This window comes from Microcebus murinus, unplaced genomic scaffold (assembly GCF_040939455.1).
Source record: "Microcebus murinus isolate Inina unplaced genomic scaffold, M.murinus_Inina_mat1.0 scaf079_hap2_Mmur4.0, whole genome shotgun sequence".
In the NCBI taxonomy this organism is placed as follows: Eukaryota; Metazoa; Chordata; class Mammalia; order Primates; family Cheirogaleidae; genus Microcebus; species Microcebus murinus.
Genome location: NW_027439025.1, coordinates 801 through 17,977, shown reverse-complemented (window position 1 = coordinate 17,977; position 17,177 = coordinate 801). Strand labels below are relative to the sequence as shown.

The following is a 17,177-nucleotide window of genomic DNA, read 5'->3' as shown; positions in this document are numbered from 1 at the left end:
TGGCCACCCCCTTCCCCTTCCTGCTCCTCTACTCCTGGTGCCCCTCCATCCAGGGGCCAGACCTTAAAGAGTCACCGCAAGAGAATCCTGGTCCCCAAGGAGCCTTCTGGGGGACCGGTGCTGAGAGAGGTTGTGGGCATGGCCCGCTGGGGCTCTGCCCGACCCAGGGCTGAGAGATGCAACCTCCCAGCTCTGGGTCCCTGCAGGAAGCGTTGGCAAGCACAGGGCCGGTCCTCCAAAGGCCCAGGTGCAGGGAGCCCAGGCCAAGCAGCCTGTGGAAGAAGCCACTTGCCCTGCCACCCCGGGAACACGGCTGCAGGCCCCGGCCCTTCCCACCTCCTCCTCCTCCTCCTCTTCCCCCCCCCCGCCCCCCCCCGACATGGCACAGGGCTCAGAGACACCTCAGACTCTTGCTACCCAAAGTGCAAAGGGCATCAGTTGCTCCTCTAACCCCCCCCCCCCCCGCCCAGCAGACCGCGTTGTCCAGCCAGCCCCCGGGCCTCCCTGGGGTGCCCAGCACAAAAGCGCAGACACCCACCGGACCCTCAATCTCAGCTTTCAGATGTTTTTGCCACTCTAAGGACCCGCAGGCCAGCTGGGCCTTCGGGCAGGACAGAGAGCCCCGGAATCCGACGTGGAGAGCTGCGTGTACGTCCCCATCAGGAGGCGGTCCCCACCTCCGCGACTCTCCCCTTGCGGGGAGCGGCAGCCGCAGGGCCTCAGGGAAGACACCAGGCTGGGTCCCCGCGGCACAGCGGGGGCCCCGCACGCGACTTAGGGACGGCTGCTGGAGACTGCTGCGGCCACCCTGCTGCCGGGTTTCTGGAGGGCTTCCTGGAAGCAGCGTCCACACCAAGCCCTTGGAAGGCCCAGGCGACGGAGGAGCCGGTCAGGCAGGGGCCGAGGACGGTGAGAGGCCGGACGGGCGGGAAGGAGCATGTCAGGCAGGGGCAGAGGACGGTGACAGGCCGGGCGGGAAGGAGCCGGTCAGGCGGGGGCCCGGGACAGTGACGGGCCTGGGCCTGGCCGGGGAGGAGTGCGTCAGGCAGGGGCAGAGGACACGGGCTGGGTAAGGGTTAGGGTGACAGTTAGGGCACAATTCACACAATCGCAAAGATGTGGAAGCGACCCGAGTGCCCATCCATCCAGGAGTGCATTAATAAAATGTGGCGCGTGGACACCACGGAGTGCCATTGGGCTGTGAGGAGCAGCGGTGAGAGGGCGCCTCTCGTGTTCTCCTGGCCAGAGCTGGAACCCGTTCCAGTAAGCCAAGTATCCCAAGAATGGACACACGAGCGCCCCGTGAGCGCGCTCACCAGCAAATGGGTACGAACGGATGGACACCTAAGTGGACAGAGAGGAATCACCTTCATCATCGGGTGGGTGTCGGGCGGGTGGGGGGAGGGGAGGGGCATACACCTCCATTAGGAATGGGGTGGGTGCGCACCGACTGGGGGATGGGCGCACTTGAAGCTCTGACCCGAGGGGGGAGGCTGGGAGAGGGCAACGTACCCGACCTTAACATTGGTGCCCCCACAATACGCTGGAACAACATGAGAGGTAAATGAATAAGAACACAGGGGGGAGGGGGGCACGGGCAACACATGTCACCTGAATACTTGTACTCCCATCATCTGCTTGAAAAGAGAGAGAAAAGAAAATGCAATGAGAGAGGTAAGAGACACTTTTTAAAAATAACGACTCCAAAGAGAAAAGTAAAAGGAGGCCTGTGGAGCAGGTCTGGGTGTGACTCCGGATCCCCCAACATCAGCTGCCACCACCAAAGATTCCTACGTGGAGCCCATAGAACCCCAAAAGCAACGGGACGAGTTCTGGTCCCATACTCCCTCAAAATGACATCCTGGCCTCCTTCTGGAACTCCCTCCCCTCTCAGACTCTCAAGGTTTCCTCCAGCGTGTCGGTTCCCACAGAGCAGACCTTTGGTCTGAGACCTGACAGTCCAGATGCCACGCATGCTGCCGCGTGGCGGCGGTGTCGCGGCTTGGGACAAGAGGAGGCCCCACGGTGCGGGCTGGGGCGCCAGGCACCCCACGGCGGGCGCTGAGGGTGGGGGTGACCCCCACCCCGGGCCGCCGCCGCGCTCCCAGAAAGGGGACAGAACAAGAGGCAAAAAAAAAAAAAAAAGAAGAAGAAGAAGCCTACGGCACCCGGTATTCCCAGGCGGTCTTCTCCCATCCAAGTACTAACCAGGCCCGACCCTGCTTAGCTTCCGAGACCAGAGGAGACCGGGGGGCGTTCAGGGTGGTGTGGCCCTAGACGGCGGAGGGCGCCCCTGCCCCGCTCAAGATCCCAGCGTCTCTGCGCTTCCCCGCCGCCTCCTCCCGCCCCAGGCCCCGCGCCCGGCCGGGCCTGTTGAGTTCGCCGGCCGGGTCCGGCGGGCTCCGAGGGACGGGGGTGACGGGCCGGGCCGGGCGGCCGGGGCGGGGGGCTGTCTCTCTCTCCACACACACACACTCACACTCACTCACACTCACACAAGATGCGCCTCCACGGCTGGACCCGCCAAGGTGGAGCCCTCCCAGCCCCCCTCGTCTCCTCGCCTGGCCTCCTTCACCTACCCGCTGCCCACCCCCAGCGCGTCGCCGCCGCTGACTGCGCACGCGCGCACCGGCACCGGGCGCTCGCCCTTTGACCCCAGCCAGGGGCCGCCCTCCCCCACAACCCCTTTCAGCTGTGCCCCCCGCCCTGTGGGCGGGCTGCCGCCTATTCCCCCGGGCCAGGGCTGGGGCACAGCGCAAGGGGGAGGGGAGCGAGTGTATGGGGCATCTCTCTCTGGGGATGTGTCCCATGGGTGGGGTGGGGTGGGGTGGGGTGGCGTGGTTTGTGGGGCGCTGAAGAAATCAGTCCCCTCCATCTCCTACCTCTGGAAAACGCCCAAGCCCTTGGAGAACTGCCGGCACCGCGACCGTGGGGGCCGGGACCCTCCTCTGTGTCCTCCTGTGGCCCGGTCCAAGGGGCCTGGGCCTGGCCGGGGCTGCATTGGACCCCGACCACCCTGGCGTGTGGACTCGCTAAAAATCGGCGATTAGATATTGGATTCCAGCTTCCTTGAGGTCATTTCACTAATGAGTGCACCGGAAAGAGTTTCCTAATCCATCTGTGAGGGTGGCAACTGAAAGAGAATTTGAAAGCTGACAGAATAGGCGAGGGAAGGCATAGGAGATTTCCACACCCAGCAAGGAAGACTTTCCCGAAATGGAAGAAAGAAAGGAGCAAACAGAGACACCGGTAGCCCGCCCGGAAAAGAGTCTGCCCCTGAGAGAAAGTACCCTGACCAGGTTCACCCGTGGGTGGGTGGCCAGCTAGCGGCATTCAGAAGAGCGAGGCCCGCAGTCTGTGCGGAAGACACCTGCACTCGGGTGTGTGTGGCGGCACGATTCACAAGCAGCTCCAGATGTTAAACCAAGGAGAAGCCAGGGAGTTCCCAACGCCCCAGGTGTCCTCAGCCCACGACTGGCTGCTGTGGGAATGCGAAGCCCGGCTCCTTGTCTCAGAGCGGGACAACCAGGAGGTGTGACGTACACCCCGGGGTTCCCAGGAGGATCAGGCTGAAGCTGGGACTTGGCCTCAAAGTGTCCCCTCGCATGGCCACCCCCTTCCCCTTCCTGCTCCTCTACTCCTGGTGCCCCTCCATCCAGGGGCCAGACCTTAAAGAGTCACCGCAAGAGAATCCTGGTCCCCAAGGAGCCTTCTGGGGGACCGGTGCTGAGAGAGGTTGTGGGCATGGCCCGCTGGGGCTCTGCCCGACCCAGGGCTGAGAGATGCAACCTCCCAGCTCTGGGTCCCTGCAGGAAGCGTTGGCAAGCACAGGGCCGGTCCTCCAAAGGCCCAGGTGCAGGGAGCCCAGGCCAAGCAGCCTGTGGAAGAAGCCACTTGCCCTGCCACCCCGGGAACACGGCTGCAGGCCCCGGCCCTTCCCACCTCCTCCTCCTCCTCCTCTTCCCCCCCCCCCGCCCCCCCCCGACATGGCACAGGGCTCAGAGACACCTCAGACTCTTGCTACCCAAAGTGCAAAGGGCATCAGTTGCTCCTCTAACCCCCCCCCCCCCGCCCAGCAGACCGCGTTGTCCAGCCAGCCCCCGGGCCTCCCTGGGGTGCCCAGCACAAAAGCGCAGACACCCACCGGACCCTCAATCTCAGCTTTCGGATGTTTTTGCCACTCTAAGGACCCGCAGGCCAGCTGGGCCTTCGGGCAGGACAGAGAGCCCCGGAATCCGACGTGGAGAGCTGCGTGTACGTCCCCATCAGGAGGCGGTCCCCACCTCCGCGACTCTCCCCTTGCGGGGAGCGGCAGCCGCAGGGCCTCAGGGAAGACACCAGGCTGGGTCCCCGCGGCACAGCGGGGGCCCCGCACGCGACTTAGGGACGGCTGCTGGAGACTGCTGCGGCCACCCTGCTGCCGGGTTTCTGGAGGGCTTCCTGGAAGCAGCGTCCACACCAAGCCCTTGGAAGGCCCAGGCGACGGAGGAGCCGGTCAGGCAGGGGCCGAGGACGGTGAGAGGCCGGACGGGCGGGAAGGAGCATGTCAGGCAGGGGCAGAGGACGGTGACAGGCCGGGCGGGAAGGAGCCGGTCAGGCGGGGGCCCGGGACAGTGACGGGCCTGGGCCTGGCCGGGGAGGAGTGCGTCAGGCAGGGGCAGAGGACACGGGCTGGGTAAGGGTTAGGGTGACAGTTAGGGCACAATTCACACAATCGCAAAGATGTGGAAGCGACCCGAGTGCCCATCCATCCAGGAGTGCATTAATAAAATGTGGCGCGTGGACACCACGGAGTGCCATTGGGCTGTGAGGAGCAGCGGTGAGAGGGCGCCTCTCGTGTTCTCCTGGCCAGAGCTGGAACCCGTTCCAGTAAGCCAAGTATCCCAAGAATGGACACACGAGCGCCCCGTGAGCGCGCTCACCAGCAAATGGGTACGAATGGATGGACACCTAAGTGGACAGAGAGGAATCACCTTCATCATCGGGTGGGTGTCGGGCGGGTGGGGGGAGGGGAGGGGCATACACCTCCATTAGGAATGGGGTGGGTGCGCACCGACTGGGGGATGGGCGCACTTGAAGCTCTGACCCGAGGGGGGAGGCTGGGAGAGGGCAACGTACCCGACCTTAACATTGGTGCCCCCACAATACGCTGGAACAACATGAGAGGTAAATGAATAAGAACACAGGGGGGAGGGGGGCACGGGCAACACATGTCACCTGAATACTTGTACTCCCATCATCTGCTTGAAAAGAGAGAGAAAAGAAAATGCAATGAGAGAGGTAAGAGACACTTTTTAAAAATAACGACTCCAAAGAGAAAAGTAAAAGGAGGCCTGTGGAGCAGGTCTGGGTGTGACTCCGGATCCCCCAACATCAGCTGCCACCACCAAAGATTCCTACGTGGAGCCCATAGAACCCCAAAAGCAACGGGACGAGTTCTGGTCCCATACTCCCTCAAAATGACATCCTGGCCTCCTTCTGGAACTCCCTCCCCTCTCAGACTCTCAAGGTTTCCTCCAGCGTGTCGGTTCCCACAGAGCAGACCTTTGGTCTGAGACCTGACAGTCCAGATGCCACGCATGCTGCCGCGTGGCGGCGGTGTCGCGGCTTGGGACAAGAGGAGGCCCCACGGTGCGGGCTGGGGCGCCAGGCACCCCACGGCGGGCGCTGAGGGTGGGGGTGACCCCCACCCCGGGCCGCCGCCGCGCTCCCAGAAAGGGGACAGAACAAGAGGCAAAAAAAAAAAAAAAAAGAAGAAGAAGAAGCCTACGGCACCCGGTATTCCCAGGCGGTCTTCTCCCATCCAAGTACTAACCAGGCCCGACCCTGCTTAGCTTCCGAGACCAGAGGAGACCGGGGGGCGTTCAGGGTGGTGTGGCCCTAGACGGCGGAGGGCGCCCCTGCCCCGCTCAAGATCCCAGCGTCTCTGCGCTTCCCCGCCGCCTCCTCCCGCCCCAGGCCCCGCGCCCGGCCGGGCCTGTTGAGTTCGCCGGCCGGGTCCGGCGGGCTCCGAGGGACGGGGGTGACGGGCCGGGCCGGGCGGCCGGGGCGGGGGGCTGTCTCTCTCTCCACACACACACACTCACACTCACTCACACTCACACAAGATGCGCCTCCACGGCTGGACCCGCCAAGGTGGAGCCCTCCCAGCCCCCCTCGTCTCCTCGCCTGGCCTCCTTCACCTACCCGCTGCCCACCCCCAGCGCGTCGCCGCCGCTGACTGCGCACGCGCGCACCGGCACCGGGCGCTCGCCCTTTGACCCCAGCCAGGGGCCGCCCTCCCCCACAACCCCTTTCAGCTGTGCCCCCCGCCCTGTGGGCGGGCTGCCGCCTATTCCCCCGGGCCAGGGCTGGGGCACAGCGCAAGGGGGAGGGGAGCGAGTGTATGGGGCATCTCTCTCTGGGGATGTGTCCCATGGGTGGGGTGGGGTGGGGTGGGGTGGCGTGGTTTGTGGGGCGCTGAAGAAATCAGTCCCCTCCATCTCCTACCTCTGGAAAACGCCCAAGCCCTTGGAGAACTGCCGGCACCGCGACCGTGGGGGCCGGGACCCTCCTCTGTGTCCTCCTGTGGCCCGGTCCAAGGGGCCTGGGCCTGGCCGGGGCTGCATTGGACCCCGACCACCCTGGCGTGTGGACTCGCTAAAAATCGGCGATTAGATATTGGATTCCAGCTTCCTTGAGGTCATTTCACTAATGAGTGCACCGGAAAGAGTTTCCTAATCCATCTGTGAGGGTGGCAACTGAAAGAGAATTTGAAAGCTGACAGAATAGGCGAGGGAAGGCATAGGAGATTTCCACACCCAGCAAGGAAGACTTTCCCGAAATGGAAGAAAGAAACGAGCAAACAGAGACACCGGTAGCCCGCCCGGAAAAGAGTCTGCCCCTGAGAGAAAGTACCCTGACCAGGTTCTCCCGTGGGTGGGTGGCCAGCTAGCGGCATTCAGAAGAGCGAGGCCCGCAGTCTGTGCGGAAGACACCTGCACTCGGGTGTGTGTGGCGGCACGATTCACAAGCAGCTCCAGATGTTAAACCAAGGAGAAGCCAGGGAGTTCCCAACGCCCCAGGTGTCCTCAGCCCACGACTGGCTGCTGTGGGAATGCGAAGCCCGGCTCCTTGTCTCAGAGCGGGACAACCAGGAGGTGTGACGTACACCCCGGGGTTCCCAGGAGGATCAGGCTGAAGCTGGGACTTGGCCTCAAAGTGTCCCCTCGCATGGCCACCCCCTTCCCCTTCCTGCTCCTCTACTCCTGGTGCCCCTCCATCCAGGGGCCAGACCTTAAAGAGTCACCGCAAGAGAATCCTGGTCCCCAAGGAGCCTTCTGGGGGACCGGTGCTGAGAGAGGTTGTGGGCATGGCCCGCTGGGGCTCTGCCCGACCCAGGGCTGAGAGATGCAACCTCCCAGCTCTGGGTCCCTGCAGGAAGCGTTGGCAAGCACAGGGCCGGTCCTCCAAAGGCCCAGGTGCAGGGAGCCCAGGCCAAGCAGCCTGTGGAAGAAGCCACTTGCCCTGCCACCCCGGGAACACGGCTGCAGGCCCCGGCCCTTCCCACCTCCTCCTCCTCCTCCTCTTCCCCCCCCGCCCCCCCCCCCCCCCGACATGGCACAGGGCTCAGAGACACCTCAGACTCTTGCTACCCAAAGTGCAAAGGGCATCAGTTGCTCCTCTAACCCCCCCCCCCGCCCAGCAGACCGCGTTGTCCAGCCAGCCCCCGGGCCTCCCTGGGGTGCCCAGCACAAAAGCGCAGACACCCACCGGACCCTCAATCTCAGCTTTCGGATGTTTTTGCCACTCTAAGGACCCGCAGGCCAGCTGGGCCTTCGGGCAGGACAGAGAGCCCCGGAATCCGACGTGGAGAGCTGCGTGTACGTCCCCATCAGGAGGCGGTCCCCACCTCCGCGACTCTCCCCTTGCGGGGAGCGGCAGCCGCAGGGCCTCAGGGAAGACACCAGGCTGGGTCCCCGCGGCACAGCGGGGGCCCCGCACGCGACTTAGGGACGGCTGCTGGAGACTGCTGCGGCCACCCTGCTGCCGGGTTTCTGGAGGGCTTCCTGGAAGCAGCGTCCACACCAAGCCCTTGGAAGGCCCAGGCGACGGAGGAGCCGGTCAGGCAGGGGCCGAGGACGGTGAGAGGCCGGACGGGCGGGAAGGAGCATGTCAGGCAGGGGCAGAGGACGGTGACAGGCCGGGCGGGAAGGAGCCGGTCAGGCGGGGGCCCGGGACAGTGACGGGCCTGGGCCTGGCCGGGGAGGAGTGCGTCAGGCAGGGGCAGAGGACACGGGCTGGGTAAGGGTTAGGGTGACAGTTAGGGCACAATTCACACAATCGCAAAGATGTGGAAGCGACCCGAGTGCCCATCCATCCAGGAGTGCATTAATAAAATGTGGCGCGTGGACACCACGGAGTGCCATTGGGCTGTGAGGAGCAGCGGTGAGAGGGCGCCTCTCGTGTTCTCCTGGCCAGAGCTGGAACCCGTTCCAGTAAGCCAAGTATCCCAAGAATGGACACACGAGCGCCCCGTGAGCGCGCTCACCAGCAAATGGGTACGAACGGATGGACACCTAAGTGGACAGAGAGGAATCACCTTCATCATCGGGTGGGTGTCGGGCGGGTGGGGGGAGGGGAGGGGCATACACCTCCATTAGGAATGGGGTGGGTGCGCACCGACTGGGGGATGGGCGCACTTGAAGCTCTGACCCGAGGGGGGAGGCTGGGAGAGGGCAACGTACCCGACCTTAACATTGGTGCCCCCACAATACGCTGGAACAACATGAGAGGTAAATGAATAAGAACACAGGGGGGAGGGGGGCACGGGCAACACATGTCACCTGAATACTTGTACTCCCATCATCTGCTTGAAAAGAGAGAGAAAAGAAAATGCAATGAGAGAGGTAAGAGACACTTTTTAAAAATAACGACTCCAAAGAGAAAAGTAAAAGGAGGCCTGTGGAGCAGGTCTGGGTGTGACTCCGGATCCCCCAACATCAGCTGCCACCACCAAAGATTCCTACGTGGAGCCCATAGAACCCCAAAAGCAACGGGACGAGTTCTGGTCCCATACTCCCTCAAAATGACATCCTGGCCTCCTTCTGGAACTCCCTCCCCTCTCAGACTCTCAAGGTTTCCTCCAGCGTGTCGGTTCCCACAGAGCAGACCTTTGGTCTGAGACCTGACAGTCCAGATGCCACGCATGCTGCCGCGTGGCGGCGGTGTCGCGGCTTGGGACAAGAGGAGGCCCCACGGTGCGGGCTGGGGCGCCAGGCACCCCACGGCGGGCGCTGAGGGTGGGGGTGACCCCCACCCCGGGCCGCCGCCGCGCTCCCAGAAAGGGGACAGAACAAGAGGCAAAAAAAAAAAAAAAAGAAGAAGAAGAAGCCTACGGCACCCGGTATTCCCAGGCGGTCTTCTCCCATCCAAGTACTAACCAGGCCCGACCCTGCTTAGCTTCCGAGACCAGAGGAGACCGGGGGGCGTTCAGGGTGGTGTGGCCCTAGACGGCGGAGGGCGCCCCTGCCCCGCTCAAGATCCCAGCGTCTCTGCGCTTCCCCGCCGCCTCCTCCCGCCCCAGGCCCCGCGCCCGGCCGGGCCTGTTGAGTTCGCCGGCCGGGTCCGGCGGGCTCCGAGGGACGGGGGTGACGGGCCGGGCCGGGCGGCCGGGGCGGGGGGCTGTCTCTCTCTCCACACACACACACTCACACTCACTCACACTCACACAAGATGCGCCTCCACGGCTGGACCCGCCAAGGTGGAGCCCTCCCAGCCCCCCTCGTCTCCTCGCCTGGCCTCCTTCACCTACCCGCTGCCCACCCCCAGCGCGTCGCCGCCGCTGACTGCGCACGCGCGCACCGGCACCGGGCGCTCGCCCTTTGACCCCAGCCAGGGGCCGCCCTCCCCCACAACCCCTTTCAGCTGTGCCCCCCGCCCTGTGGGCGGGCTGCCGCCTATTCCCCCGGGCCAGGGCTGGGGCACAGCGCAAGGGGGAGGGGAGCGAGTGTATGGGGCATCTCTCTCTGGGGATGTGTCCCATGGGTGGGGTGGGGTGGGGTGGGGTGGCGTGGTTTGTGGGGCGCTGAAGAAATCAGTCCCCTCCATCTCCTACCTCTGGAAAACGCCCAAGCCCTTGGAGAACTGCCGGCACCGCTACCGTGGGGGCCGGGACCCTCCTCTGTGTCCTCCTGTGGCCCGGTCCAAGGGGCCTGGGCCTGGCCGGGGCTGCATTGGACCCCGACCACCCTGGCGTGTGGACTCGCTAAAAATCGGCGATTAGATATTGGATTCCAGCTTCCTTGAGGTCATTTCACTAATGAGTGCACCGGAAAGAGTTTCCTAATCCATCTGTGAGGGTGGCAACTGAAAGAGAATTTGAAAGCTGACAGAATAGGCGAGGGAAGGCATAGGAGATTTCCACACCCAGCAAGGAAGACTTTCCCGAAATGGAAGAAAGAAAGGAGCAAACAGAGACACCGGTAGCCCGCCCGGAAAAGAGTCTGCCCCTGAGAGAAAGTACCCTGACCAGGTTCACCCGTGGGTGGGTGGCCAGCTAGCGGCATTCAGAAGAGCGAGGCCCGCAGTCTGTGCGGAAGACACCTGCACTCGGGTGTGTGTGGCGGCACGATTCACAAGCAGCTCCAGATGTTAAACCAAGGAGAAGCCAGGGAGTTCCCAACGCCCCAGGTGTCCTCAGCCCACGACTGGCTGCTGTGGGAATGCGAAGCCCGGCTCCTTGTCTCAGAGCGGGACAACCAGGAGGTGTGACGTACACCCCGGGGTTCCCAGGAGGATCAGGCTGAAGCTGGGACTTGGCCTCAAAGTGTCCCCTCGCATGGCCACCCCCTTCCCCTTCCTGCTCCTCTACTCCTGGTGCCCCTCCATCCAGGGGCCAGACCTTAAAGAGTCACCGCAAGAGAATCCTGGTCCCCAAGGAGCCTTCTGGGGGACCGGTGCTGAGAGAGGTTGTGGGCATGGCCCGCTGGGGCTCTGCCCGACCCAGGGCTGAGAGATGCAACCTCCCAGCTCTGGGTCCCTGCAGGAAGCGTTGGCAAGCACAGGGCCGGTCCTCCAAAGGCCCAGGTGCAGGGAGCCCAGGCCAAGCAGCCTGTGGAAGAAGCCACTTGCCCTGCCACCCCGGGAACACGGCTGCAGGCCCCGGCCCTTCCCACCTCCTCCTCCTCCTCCTCTTCCCCCCCCCGCCCCCCCCCGACATGGCACAGGGCTCAGAGACACCTCAGACTCTTGCTACCCAAAGTGCAAAGGGCATCAGTTGCTCCTCTAACCCCCCCCCCCCCGCCCAGCAGACCGCGTTGTCCAGCCAGCCCCCGGGCCTCCCTGGGGTGCCCAGCACAAAAGCGCAGACACCCACCGGACCCTCAATCTCAGCTTTCGGATGTTTTTGCCACTCTAAGGACCCGCAGGCCAGCTGGGCCTTCGGGCAGGACAGAGAGCCCCGGAATCCGACGTGGAGAGCTGCGTGTACGTCCCCATCAGGAGGCGGTCCCCACCTCCGCGACTCTCCCCTTGCGGGGAGCGGCAGCCGCAGGGCCTCAGGGAAGACACCAGGCTGGGTCCCCGCGGCACAGCGGGGGCCCCGCACGCGACTTAGGGACGGCTGCTGGAGACTGCTGCGGCCACCCTGCTGCCGGGTTTCTGGAGGGCTTCCTGGAAGCAGCGTCCACACCAAGCCCTTGGAAGGCCCAGGCGACGGAGGAGCCGGTCAGGCAGGGGCCGAGGACGGTGAGAGGCCGGACGGGCGGGAAGGAGCATGTCAGGCAGGGGCAGAGGACGGTGACAGGCCGGGCGGGAAGGAGCCGGTCAGGCGGGGGCCCGGGACAGTGACGGGCCTGGGCCTGGCCGGGGAGGAGTGCGTCAGGCAGGGGCAGAGGACACGGGCTGGGTAAGGGTTAGGGTGACAGTTAGGGCACAATTCACACAATCGCAAAGATGTGGAAGCGACCCGAGTGCCCATCCATCCAGGAGTGCATTAATAAAATGTGGCGCGTGGACACCACGGAGTGCCATTGGGCTGTGAGGAGCAGCGGTGAGAGGGCGCCTCTCGTGTTCTCCTGGCCAGAGCTGGAACCCGTTCCAGTAAGCCAAGTATCCCAAGAATGGACACACGAGCGCCCCGTGAGCGCGCTCACCAGCAAATGGGTACGAACGGATGGACACCTAAGTGGACAGAGAGGAATCACCTTCATCATCGGGTGGGTGTCGGGCGGGTGGGGGGAGGGGAGGGGCATACACCTCCATTAGGAATGGGGTGGGTGCGCACCGACTGGGGGATGGGCGCACTTGAAGCTCTGACCCGAGGGGGGAGGCTGGGAGAGGGCAACGTACCCGACCTTAACATTGGTGCCCCCACAATACGCTGGAACAACATGAGAGGTAAATGAATAAGAACACAGGGGGGAGGGGGGCACGGGCAACACATGTCACCTGAATACTTGTACTCCCATCATCTGCTTGAAAAGAGAGAGAAAAGAAAATGCAATGAGAGAGGTAAGAGACACTTTTTAAAAATAACGACTCCAAAGAGAAAAGTAAAAGGAGGCCTGTGGAGCAGGTCTGGGTGTGACTCCGGATCCCCCAACATCAGCTGCCACCACCAAAGATTCCTACGTGGAGCCCATAGAACCCCAAAAGCAACGGGACGAGTTCTGGTCCCATACTCCCTCAAAATGACATCCTGGCCTCCTTCTGGAACTCCCTCCCCTCTCAGACTCTCAAGGTTTCCTCCAGCGTGTCGGTTCCCACAGAGCAGACCTTTGGTCTGAGACCTGACAGTCCAGATGCCACGCATGCTGCCGCGTGGCGGCGGTGTCGCGGCTTGGGACAAGAGGAGGCCCCACGGTGCGGGCTGGGGCGCCAGGCACCCCACGGCGGGCGCTGAGGGTGGGGGTGACCCCCACCCCGGGCCGCCGCCGCGCTCCCAGAAAGGGGACAGAACAAGAGGCAAAAAAAAAAAAAAAAGAAGAAGAAGAAGCCTACGGCACCCGGTATTCCCAGGCGGTCTTCTCCCATCCAAGTACTAACCAGGCCCGACCCTGCTTAGCTTCCGAGACCAGAGGAGACCGGGGGGCGTTCAGGGTGGTGTGGCCCTAGACGGCGGAGGGCGCCCCTGCCCCGCTCAAGATCCCAGCGTCTCTGCGCTTCCCCGCCGCCTCCTCCCGCCCCAGGCCCCGCGCCCGGCCGGGCCTGTTGAGTTCGCCGGCCGGGTCCGGCGGGCTCCGAGGGACGGGGGTGACGGGCCGGGCCGGGCGGCCGGGGCGGGGGGCTGTCTCTCTCTCCACACACACACACTCACACTCACTCACACTCACACAAGATGCGCCTCCACGGCTGGACCCGCCAAGGTGGAGCCCTCCCAGCCCCCCTCGTCTCCTCGCCTGGCCTCCTTCACCTACCCGCTGCCCACCCCCAGCGCGTCGCCGCCGCTGACTGCGCACGCGCGCACCGGCACCGGGCGCTCGCCCTTTGACCCCAGCCAGGGGCCGCCCTCCCCCACAACCCCTTTCAGCTGTGCCCCCCGCCCTGTGGGCGGGCTGCCGCCTATTCCCCCGGGCCAGGGCTGGGGCACAGCGCAAGGGGGAGGGGAGCGAGTGTATGGGGCATCTCTCTCTGGGGATGTGTCCCATGGGTGGGGTGGGGTGGGGTGGGGTGGCGTGGTTTGTGGGGCGCTGAAGAAATCAGTCCCCTCCATCTCCTACCTCTGGAAAACGCCCAAGCCCTTGGAGAACTGCCGGCACCGCGACCGTGGGGGCCGGGACCCTCCTCTGTGTCCTCCTGTGGCCCGGTCCAAGGGGCCTGGGCCTGGCCGGGGCTGCATTGGACCCCGACCACCCTGGCGTGTGGACTCGCTAAAAATCGGCGATTAGATATTGGATTCCAGCTTCCTTGAGGTCATTTCACTAATGAGTGCACCGGAAAGAGTTTCCTAATCCATCTGTGAGGGTGGCAACTGAAAGAGAATTTGAAAGCTGACAGAATAGGCGAGGGAAGGCATAGGAGATTTCCACACCCAGCAAGGAAGACTTTCCCGAAATGGAAGAAAGAAAGGAGCAAACAGAGACACCGGTAGCCCGCCCGGAAAAGAGTCTGCCCCTGAGAGAAAGTACCCTGACCAGGTTCACCCGTGGGTGGGTGGCCAGCTAGCGGCATTCAGAAGAGCGAGGCCCGCAGTCTGTGCGGAAGACACCTGCACTCGGGTGTGTGTGGCGGCACGATTCACAAGCAGCTCCAGATGTTAAACCAAGGAGAAGCCAGGGAGTTCCCAACGCCCCAGGTGTCCTCAGCCCACGACTGGCTGCTGTGGGAATGCGAAGCCCGGCTCCTTGTCTCAGAGCGGGACAACCAGGAGGTGTGACGTACACCCCGGGGTTCCCAGGAGGATCAGGCTGAAGCTGGGACTTGGCCTCAAAGTGTCCCCTCGCATGGCCACCCCCTTCCCCTTCCTGCTCCTCTACTCCTGGTGCCCCTCCATCCAGGGGCCAGACCTTAAAGAGTCACCGCAAGAGAATCCTGGTCCCCAAGGAGCCCTTCTGGGGGACCGGTGCTGAGAGAGGTTGGTGGGCATGGCCCGCTGGGGCTCTGCCCGACCCAGGGCTGAGAGATGCAACCTCCCAGCTCTGGGTCCCTGCAGGAAGCGTTGGCAAGCACAGGGCCGGTCTCCAAAGGCCCAGGTGCAGGGAGCCCAGGCCAAGCAGCCTGTGGAAGAAAGCACTTGCCCTGCCACCCCGGGAACACGGCTGCAGGCCCCGGCCCTTCCCACCTCCTCCTCCTCCTCCTCTTCCCCCCCCCCGCCCCCCCCGACATGGCACAGGGCTCAGAGACACCTCAGACTCTTGCTACAAAGTGCAAAGGGCATTCAGTTGCTCCTCTAACCCCCCCCCCCGCCCAGCAGACCGCGTGTCCAGCCAGCCCCCGGGCCTCCCTTGGGTGCCCAGCACAAAAGCGCAGACACCCCACCGACCCTCAATCTCAGCTTTCGGATGTTTTGCCACTCTAAGGACCCGCAGGCCAGCTGGGCCTTCGGGCAGGACAGAGAGCCCCGGAATCCGACGTGGGAGAGCTGCGTCGTACGTCCCCATCAGGAGGCGGTCCCCACCTCCGCGACTCTCCCTTGCGGGGAGCGGCAGCCGCAGGGCCTCAGGGAAGACACCAGGCTGGGTCCCCGCGGCACAGCGGGGGCCCCGCACGCGACTTAGGGACGGCTGCTGGAGACTGCTGCGGCCACCCTGCTGCCGGGTTTCTGGAGGGCTTCCTGGAAGCAGCGTCCACACCAAGCCCTTGGGAAGGCCCAGGCGACGGAGGGAGCCGGGCAGGCAGGGGCCGAGGACGGTGAGAGGCCGGACGGGCGGGAAGGAGCATGTCAGGCAGGGGCAGAGGACGGTGACAGGCCGGGCGGGAAGGAGCCGGTCAGGCGGGGGCCCGGGACAGTGACGGGCCCTGGGCCTGGCCGGGGAGGAGTGCGTCAGGCAGGGGCAGAGGACACGGGCTGGGTAAGGGTAGGGTGACAGTTAGGGCACAATTCACACAATCGCAAAGATGTGGAAGCGACCCGAGTGCCCATCCATCCAGGAGTGCATTAATAAAATGTGGGCGGTGGACACCACGGAGTGCCCATTGGGCTGTGAGGAGCAGCGGTGAGAGGGCGCCTCTCGTGTTCTCCTGGCCAGAGCTGGAACCCGTTCCAGTAAGCCAAGTATCCAAGAATGACACACGAGCGCCCCGTGAGCGCGCTCACCAGCAAATGGGTACGAACGGATGGACACCTAAGTGGACAGAGAGGAATCACCTTCATCATCGGGTGGGTGTCGGGCGGGTGGGGGGAGGGGAGGGGCATACACCTCCATTAGGAATGGGGTGGGTGCGCACCGACTGGGGATGGGCGCACTTGAAGCTCTGACCCGAGGGGGGAGGCTGGGAGAGGGCAACGTACCCGACCTTAACATTGGTGCCCCACAATACGCTGGAACAACATGAGAGGTAAATGGAATAAGAACACAGGGGGGAGGGGGGCACGGGCAACACATGTCACCTGAATACTTGTACTCCCATCATCTGCTTGAAAGAGAGAGAAAAGAAAATGCAATAGAGAGAGGTAAGAGACACTTTTTAAAAATAACGACTCCAAAGAGAAAAGTAAAAGGAGGCCTGTGGAGCAGGTCTGGGTGTGACTCCGGATCCCCCAACATCAGCTGCCACCACCAAAGAATTCCTACTGGAGCCCATAGAACCCCAAAAGCAACGGGACGAGTTCTTGGTCCCATACTCCCTCAAAATGACATCCTGGCCTCCTTCTGGAACTCCCTCCCTCTCAGACTCTCAAGGTTTCCTCCAGCGTGTCGGTTCCCACAGAGCAGACCTTTGGTCTGAGACCTGACAGTCCAGATGCCACGCATGCTGCCGCGTGGCGGCGGTGTCGCGGCTTGGGGACAGAGGAGGCCCCACGGTGCGGGCTGGGGCGCCAGGCACCCCACGGCGGGCGCTGAGGGTGGGGGTGACCCCCACCCCGGGCCGCCGCCGCGCTCCCAGAAAGGGGACAGAACAAGAGGCAAAAAAAAAAAAAAAAAAGAAGAAGAAGAAGCCTACGGCACCCGGTATTCCCAGGCGGTCTTCTCCCATCCAAGTCCTAACCAGGCCCGACCCTGCTTAGCTTCCGAGACCAGAGGAGACCGGGGGGCGTTCAGGGTGGTGTGGCCCTAGACGGCGGAGGGCGCCCCTGCCCCGCTCAAGATCCCAGCGTCTCTGCGCTTCCCCGCCGCCTCCTCCCGCCCCAGGCCCCGCGCCCGGCCGGGCCTGTTGAGTTCGCCGGCCGGGTCCGGCGGGCTCCGAGGGACGGGGGTGACGGGCCGGCCGGGCGGCCGGGCGGGGGGCTGTCTCTCTCTCCACACACACACACTCACACTCACTCACACTCACACAAGATGCGCCTCCACGGCTGGACCCGCCAAGGTGGAGCCCTCCCAGCCCCCCTCGTCTCCTCGCCTGGCCTCCTTCACCTACCCGCTGCCCACCCCCAGCGCGTCGCCGCCGCTGACTGCGCACGCGCGCACCGGCACCGGGCGCTCGCCCTTGACCCCAGCCAGGGGCCGCCCTCCCCCACAACCCCTTCAGCTGTGCCCCCCGCCCTGTGGGCGGGCTGCCGCCTATTCCCCCCGGGCCAGGGCTGGGGCACAGCGCAA

At 64.2% G+C, this 17,177-nt stretch overlaps 5 pseudogenes; all 5 read right to left on the bottom strand.

Moving 5' to 3' along the window:
* Window positions 1-2,156: 2,156 nt before the first annotated feature.
* Window positions 2,157-2,279, bottom strand: LOC142869472 (uncharacterized; annotated as a pseudogene).
* A 3,484-nt stretch (window positions 2,280-5,763) lies between these two features.
* Window positions 5,764-5,886, bottom strand: LOC142869471 (uncharacterized; annotated as a pseudogene).
* Window positions 5,887-9,370: 3,484 nt separating this feature from the next.
* Window positions 9,371-9,493, bottom strand: LOC142869470 (uncharacterized; annotated as a pseudogene).
* Window positions 9,494-12,974: 3,481 nt separating this feature from the next.
* On the bottom strand, window positions 12,975-13,097 carry LOC142869460 (uncharacterized; annotated as a pseudogene).
* A 3,480-nt stretch (window positions 13,098-16,577) lies between these two features.
* Window positions 16,578-16,700, bottom strand: LOC142869469 (uncharacterized; annotated as a pseudogene).
* Window positions 16,701-17,177: the final 477 nt, after the last annotated feature.